Below are 8,984 nucleotides of genomic sequence, written 5' to 3' on the forward strand. Positions count from 1 at the left end.
CTGTTGACATGAATATGTGAAATATGTGTCGCTAGAAGTTTTGGGGTGACCCTGCTCCGTGATTTCATTAGCTCAGTCATCCATCCATCCATCCATCTTCAACCGCTTATCGGTAGTCGGGTCGCGGGGTCAACAGCTCCAGCAGAGAGCTCCATAGACATCCCTCTCCAGAGCAACATTAGTAACGTCATTCTCTGGGATCCTGAGGCGGTTCCCGGCAGATGTTGGAGATATAAATGTATCCGCGACCTTATTCTTTCGGTCATGACCCAGCTCAGTCTTAAAAGTCTTACTCGGCTTCGTTGCCATGGATTGGCACGATAGTGTTCACTTCGTAGGTTGCTAAATAGAGTATAAAAATTGTGTGTTCGTGTGTGTGTATGCAGGTCAATGGTGATGGTTATAAAACAGCTGTTGGCCTGTGTGTGTGTGTGTGTGTGTGTGTGTGTGTGTGTGTGCGCGTGCGTACGCGTGCGTACGTGTGTATGTGTGTTTGTGCGCGCGTGTGTGTGCATGCAGGTCACTGGTGAAAGTGGTGATGTTACGTAACAGTTCCAGTTTATTTGGTAGCATCTCTTGGTCTCTGCTGTCCAGCAGACTGGCTCACACATGACCTCGTTTCTCCCACGTCTGCACGCACGCACGCACGCTTGACAGAATCCTTTGTTTACTTATTCATTATAGAGGATATTGCTGTTCTGTTGTTTTGATTAAATCTCATCGTGTTTTCATGCAACATATTGTTGTACACTGCAAACATACCAGCACTGGTATGAGGTTTAGTTACTTGAAACGGAACTGAAATTGGGTTAGAAAGGAGACAATGCACACACACTCACATACATGTGAGTGTGCGTGCATGTACATTGCACAGTGCACACACACTATACAGTATAATTATTCTCTAAGCATTAAGCACTAATAAGCAGCAATTTATTTGAAATTTGGTTTGTGATTGAGTCCCATTGTATATCAGTGCAATAATTTAGCATGATGTAAACGCATGTCTTTTGTCACTTAAGACTAAGCTTCAGAAACAAACTAATTCAACTACTTCTCGTCCTGGAGCCTGTGATGACCCAACTCTTTCCATCCCATTTTGCCTGTCTAAACTGGCTCCGGGTAGAAGACAGAGTTAAGCAATTGAAAATGGGATTGGCATTCAACAATGTAAATTGCCCTCAGTACCGGCATTACGGCATAGCTGACTAACTAGTAACTACCTCAAAGAAGTGAGTGACACACAGCCACAATACTAGAGGATAGATAGATAGATAGATAGATAGATAGATAGATTGATACATACATACATACATACATACATACATACATACATAGGTATGCGGTCTAGCTTAAACTTGGACTCAGGGGGGTGGACGCCTCTGCCTTGCATAGTCCCCAGTGAATAGGCAGTTGGCCCTTCACTGGTAACCCTATTTTGGACTCATTTTAAATATATGAAGGTATTGCGGGCAGGGATTTTTACCAAAAAGCCCCCCCTTTTAAAATACATACACACATACATACCTACATAAATACATTTCAGAAGTTTTAGCAGTTTTTAAGGACCCACTTTTAGGCCAGTGCACCAGAGCAAACTCTTGCCTTTTTTTAAACCCTACCCATTCTAACCAAATACATACATACATACATACATACATACATACATACATACATACCTTTTTTAAACCCTACCCATTTTAACAAAATACATACATAGATAGATAGATAGATAGATAGATAGATAGATAGATAGATAGATAGATAGATAGATAGATTGATTGATACATACATACATACATACCTTTTTTAAACCCTACCCATTTTAACAAAATACATACATAGATAGATAGATAGATAGATAGATAGATAGATAGATAGATAGATAGATAGAAATCACTACATTATGCATGCAGAGCAGAATTAGGACAACACATCACCCACTAGTTATCTCAATTCAAAAAGAGACTATAGGGCATTGAATTATTGAAAGGCAGAGCAGAGCCACCAGACAGAAACCCCACTAGACTAATTAAACCCAGAAAACTATCAGACTCATCGGAAGGAATCAAGCGAAACCCAGAGCAAATTGGAACGCTATTTTGGCCCTAAACAGGGAACACGCCGTGACTGGGTAACTGATGAGCACTGTGACGTCTGACTGGTCCCTGAACTAAACCAAATCCTGTACAGTGTACACACTTAGTGAGACTCTGTCACTTAAAGGTAGGCTAAGTTATTTTCTTTGGTTAAAACAAGTGTTAAAAAGCTCTATGTTGTGATCATATACTCATTGCTATAGAGTGTTTGTTCAGTAACAGGAGTCAAGGTCAAGGTTATCTTTATTTGTCTCCCTTGGGAGAAATTTGTCTTGGAGACAGAGTCACAGCTGCATACAAATAACAGACATGTTCACATACGAAAAAGAAAAAACACCATAAAACACCCACATACACAAAACAGAGATATTGCACACATTCCCTTGATAAAGTGCAACTATAGTCATTAAAGTGCATTCGGCAATCCCTGATTGAGCATTTTAGTTGACAGGGGAACAAAGGAGTGTTTAAATCTATTATATACACATCGTGGAGTTCTATACCTCCTACCGGATGGCATCAGCTCGTACTCTCGGTACAGTACATGCAAGGGGTCAGATACAATATTCCGAGCCTGTCTCACCACTGCTTGTTCAAAGATGGCCTGGGGAGTGATGGGTGGGGTGGACATGCCCATGATCTTCCCAGCCATGTTTGCTAGCCTATTTACTTGAGACTTGTATTTCACAGTTAGATTGCCAAACCAGCTGGATATACCGTATCATAGGATTGACTCTATACTAGCTCTGTAAAAGGTCAACATGATATTTCTACTGACTCCAAAAAGCCTAAGTCTTCTGAGAAAGTGTAGACGTTGGTGTATCTTAGAACACAGTGTTGTAACATGCGTGTGCCAGCTCAGGTCCTCATCGATCTGTACTCCCAGATATTTATATGAGGGGACCTGTTGTATGGCTGAGTATGTTATCATCACTCTTGAGCAGACTCATTATCACAGTGTCATCGGAGAACTTGATAACAAATTTATTTGGATGTGAGCTGACACAGTCGTCCGTATACAAGGTAAACAGAAAAGAGGAACTGACTGTTCCTTGAGGCACCCCTGTACTACTCAGTGTCTCCTCTGAGAACACAGAGTTAAATCTCACCCTCTGTGGTCTATTAGAGAGAAAAGAAAAATACCATTTAATTATAAAGGGGTTCACATTTAACTGAGCTAATTTACGCAACAGAATGTCTGGATGTATAGTATTAAAGGCCGAGCTGAAGTCGATAAAAAGTAATCTGGCGTATGCTACCTTACTTTCCAGGTGTTTCAAAGTGAGATGAGCTACTGTAGATATTGCATCGCATGTACTGCGTTTCTTAGAATATGCAAATTGATACTGGTCTAGCTGGGGTCCTACCTCCTTTCGGAGTTCCTCTGTCAGGATCCTCTCCAGTGCTTTTACTACATTAGATGTTATAGCCACAGGCCTATAATCGTTATTCTCTAGTGGACATGCTTTCTTCGGGATTGGGACTATCACTGATTTTCTCCAGATCTCGGGCACTGTATGTGAGTCTAGTGACAGCTGGAAAAGCCTGTGCCAGGCTGGGGCTAATTCCTCAGCACACGTTTTTAACAGGAAAGCATGCATTCCGTCTGGCCCTGTTGCTTTATCGGTCTGTATGGTTTTAAACACTTTACAGACGGTGTCCTGATCTATTACCATCCTGTTATTAACAGCATCACAGTTCAGTTCATTAATCACCTCATAGCATCCCTGAGAAGTATCACATTCAAATCGCATAAAGAAATTATTGAGCTCATTCGCTCTGGCGCTCTCATCTAGAGCAAAGATGGGCTTCCTCTCTGACTTCATATTAGTCATCTCCCTGATGGAGTCCCAGAGGACCCACACACACACACACACACACACACACACACACACACACACACACACACACACACACACACACACATACACACACACACACACACACACACACACACACACACACACACACACACACACACACACACACCCCCCCCCCCCCCCCCCCTCTGGACTGTCTTCTTCTCCCCAATCACTTGATCTCTCTCTCTAAAGCGAAGTGGGTTTCAACCTTTTTAATATAATCTTCTTCTTCATCTTCTTCTTCATCATCTTCTTCTTCTTCTTCTTCTTCATCTTCTTCTTCTTCTTCTTCATCATCTTCTTCTTCTTCTTCTTCATCTTCTTCTTCTTCTTCTTCTTCATCTTCTTCTTCTTCTTCTTCTTCATCATCTTCTTCTTCTTCTTCTTCTTCTTCTTCATTCTTCTTCTTTCTTCTTCTTTGTCGTCCTTCTTCGTTCTTCTTCTTCTTCCTTCTTCTTCTTTGTCGTCCTTCTTCGTTCTTCTTCTTCTTCTTCTTCTTCTTCTTTTTCTTCTTCTTCTTCTTCTTCTTCTTCTTCTTCTTCTTCTTCTTCATCTTCTTCTTTCTTCTTCCTTCTTCCTTCTTCCTTATTCCTTATTCCTTCTTTCTTCTTCTTCTTCTTCTTCTTCTTCTTCTTCTTCTATTTCTTCTTCTTCTTCTTCTTCTTCTTCTTCTTCTTCTTTCTTCTTCTTCTTCATCTTCATCTTCTTCCTTCTTCTTCTTTCTTCTTCTTCTTCTTCTTCTTTGTCGTTCTTCTTCTTCTTCTTCGTTCTTCTTCTTGTATTTGGCGTGCCCGGTGTCATACATGCCAGAGAGGAATGTAATGATCTGGATGGATTGCAGGGGTGAAACCAGTCATTCGTCGTCTCATTTTATTTTTGAAACTGAATAATAAGTTTAGTGATTCATCACTTCAACATTTCTGGTAGGCCTAGGAGCCATGTAAACGGAGGGCGCTGGGAGATGAAAATTCTTGGCAGGTGAAAAACTAGAATTTTAACAAAAATAGTGTTAATCGCACCAAAAATAGGAAATCGTGCAAGAGAATCATGATTCAAATTCCATATATATGGGTCACATCAAATTTAGCCATTGGTACGGCAATTGTACGCATGTGTACAATGACACCAAAATGTGAATGATTGTCTAGTTCATGGCAAACACATTCAAGGGGTCCAGATAACTTGTGTTACCAACATACAGTATTCGGTTCAACACATTCAAACCGGGAAAGCATCAGTGTCATCAGCTATTCAAAAACAGCATGTCTCTCTCATGTGCCATTTTTGAAAAACCTTGAAATGTTTGGTCCCTATAGGCACAAGACCTTTTCAGATGGGGGGGCCAAATTATATACATTTCAGGGTCCTCGTGTCATGATCCGTGACCTGTTCTGTCACCCTGATGTGTTTCCCTATGTTCCTTGTTTTGGGTTTTACTTTTGTGTACTTTTACCTTTTATTTTGTAGTATCTAGTGTCTCTTGGTTTCCTGTGTTGCCCATGTTTACCTGCCTTGTCTAACCTGTGATTAGTGTAGTGTTCCCCACCTGTGTCCTGTTATTCTCCCAGCCATTCCCTGAGTTGATTTGTCTGTTGTATTTCACCTGTGTCTAGTTAGTCCATGTCTATTTATATGCCCTTGTGTGTTCAGTTCTCCGTTGGTTCGTTATGATTTGTCACTGTGAGTATTCGTTGTAGTACCTTGTTCCTTGACTCCTCGTTTGCCCTGTATTTCAGAACCCCTAGTTTTCCCAGTTTAGTGTTTCCCTTTGTACTCCTTGTTCTGTGTTTTGACTGCCTACTCATCGGGCTTGATATAATAAATATCTTCATTTGAACTGAGCTGCCTCTGCTTCTCATCTTGCACTTGGGTCCTCCTACACTGTCTTGACTCGAACCGTGACACCTCGTGGAACGAAAGAGTTTTATAAGGCATTTGTAGAATCAGCCTCAGGTCTTAGTGTTTAATTAAAGAAGATGAAGCAGCATTAGCTGCAGGCCTGCCTACCTGGATGGTTTTGCCCAGACCCATATCATCTGCCCGGATGCCACCTTTAAGTTCATCGCGGTACAGCCCGTAAAGGAAGGAGATGCCTTCTCTCTGATAATAATACAACTTGTCGTAGAGTTCTCTGAAGAGCGGAAGACCATTAATGCTGACAAACTCCTCATCTTCGCCCTCAGATTCTTGCTCTGCCAGAATGGCCTCCATTTGCTGTATTCTAGCCTTGAGTTTTTTACTGGGAACGATTTGAAACGCATTTTTGAAGTCCTCCAGGCCTTTTAACATGTTCCCTCCTTTGGCAGCAGCTTTAGCGTCCTTTATGTGGCTGTAAAATATTAGTTTAGTTACAGTATGCATTATGTAATATATTCACAAGTAAAGTGATTTGAATGCTGTGAATGCTGGACCCTATAGAGCCCTGACATGCTGTGAATGCTGGACCCTATAGAGCCCTGAAAAGCTGTGAATGCTGGACCCTATAGAGCCCTGACATGCTGTGAATGCTGGACCCTATAGAGCCCTGAAATGCTGTGAATGCTGGACCCTATAGAGCCCTGACATGCTGTTAATGCTGGACCCTATAGAGCCCTGACATGCTGTGAATGCTGGACCCTATAGAGCCCTGAAATGCTGTGAATGCTAAACCCTATAGAGCCTATGCCCTAAATCCCTGACCACGACATGCTGTGAATGCTAGACCCTATGGAGCCTATGCCCTAAACCCCTGAATGCTGGACCCTATAGAGCCTATGCCCTAAATCCCTTACCACGACATGCTGTGAATGTTGGACCCTATGGAGCCTATGCCCTAAACCCCTGAATGCTGGACCCTATAGAGCCTATGCCCTAAATCCCTGACCACAACATGTTGTGAATGCTGGACCCTATGGAGCCTATGCCCTAAACCCCTGAATGCTGGACCCTATAGAGCCTATGCCCTAAATCCCTGACCACGACATGCTGTGAATGCTGGACAATATAGAATTCTTGTACAGTACGAAACATCCAGACCAAGGCTGAGTGAGAAGATCAGGCAGCCAGGAGAATGAGGCTGGTTGGGGGCCATTGATACTGGGAGGAGAAGTACTGCATGGCCAGCAGCAGGCCAGATGTATGGAGGATGGAGATGACTGCATGGAGTCTGGAGAAGCTGCTGGAGGTCTCATCATGAACTGGAGAGAGAGAGCCACAGTTTTCCCCTGGCATCACTACAACTATCTTATGAAGTCAAGTGGAGGGGTCGACGGCTCAAGGTATGGACTTTGTCTTTTGCTTCTTGGCTGCTGCTTGTGTTTTTAATGCGTGTGTGATTCAAGCTGGTGTGCTATTGCTGTCATTTTGGGACCCATTGACCGGGTGGCAATGGAACTGGTTCTGTCTCTGGAGTTGAATGCTAGTCATCATGTGAATCTAGAGTTGGTCTGTTGTGTTGTATCTGCTGTACAGTATGTGAGTTCAGTTGTTGTACCAGGGAACAGTATTAGCCCTACAAGCAGAACCCAATGCTACTGAAGTTTCTGACATTTTTTAGACCCAGAGCATGGGGTCCTATTCCACCTCCACCCTGCCACCGGGTACGCACACATAAATACACGTAAACACCTTCGGATAAGTCCTTCTGCGCTCTTTGAGGACTTTTTTTCGTGTGAGGCCTTCTGAATGTGTGAACTTTAAGTACCTATATAAATACCGCTGCGAATATCTCCTGTGGCGCGGAAGCCGTTAAGTATTTAAAAATTTTGTTTGACCGATTTGGTCGCTTTGATTCTTCTCTTCCTTCCTTGTTTATTGACACCTCATTGTACCGCCTATCTGGCTAGCTAGTGGCGCTATAGAGCAGATCAGAGGCAGGAACGTAGCCGGCACAAGCCAACCGCACATCGGGAGGCGGTACAATAAACGGTAAATAAACAAGAAGAATCAAAGCGACCAAATCGGTCAAACAAATATTAAAAATACTTAACGGCTTCCGCGACACAAGATAATTCGCAGCGGTATGTATAGGTACTTATAGTTGACACCTTCAGAATAACGCAAACGAAAAGAAGACGTCAAACGGCGCAGACTCGATGTTACCGAGGATATTTATGACCGCGTTCCAACATTCCCATACGAAAATATAGATACGCACAGGGACCCTACGCAAAGTGACATCCACATTTCAGAAAAGCTTTACGGAGGGTTCCGAGAGGGGCTAGGAACAGTATGTGTGTTTATGTGGCTCTTGATCACTTCAATAATCCCATGAGTGATTTCCATTTGGTTGGAGATGGAGCTTTTGGGCTTTGACATAACAGCCATCAATTCCAATGGTTCATTTTCAATAGAAGACTGATTGACAGTAGTTTACGTACGTTGTTTCATGGTTGAGGTTCGTTGTGACAGGGTGGCTGTATTGGTTCATGACTGGGAAGGTGGCAAAGAATGTCCCTATGTAGGTATTTTCTTTCTTTCTTTCTTTCTTTCTTACAGTTTGTTTAGGGCACTAAATGGCAACGTAAGACATCATGTAAATGTCTGTCCTGAGCCCATGCAGGCAGAGGCCTTTTTGGGGCAGTTCTGGTGGTGGGGTGTCGAATTTGAAGTCGGTGGGGCGAACAGTTGTCGAGGTGCGTGGATTACAGACTGTTTTTTCATCTGTGTGTACTGTATACTGTATATATGGTTAGTGCCTCACAGACAGTGGGTGTACTGTCATCTGTGTGTACTGTATATGGTTTAAGTGCCTCACAGACAGTACTTCCAACAGCGTTGTTTTCATCTGTTGGGCTCCTCCTGGTATGGCAGTGGCTCAGGGGTAGAGTGACCGTCTTATGATCTTGTATTTGATATTGTGACTATTATAAATATATTATGAACCCGGGCTCCCCCAGAGTTAGTGTCGAAGTGTCCTTGAGCAAGACACTGAACCCCTAATTGCTCCCAATGTGTGCAGGTTGTTGCCTTGCATGGTTTCCTCCGGCATCGGTGTGTGAATGTGTGTGTGAATGTAATGCACACACTCTGTCAGTCTCTGTAA

The sequence above is a fragment of the Protomyctophum parallelum genome, assembly GCF_964188405.1.
Source record: "Protomyctophum parallelum genome assembly, chromosome: 9".
Taxonomy (NCBI): Eukaryota; Metazoa; Chordata; class Actinopteri; order Myctophiformes; family Myctophidae; genus Protomyctophum; species Protomyctophum parallelum.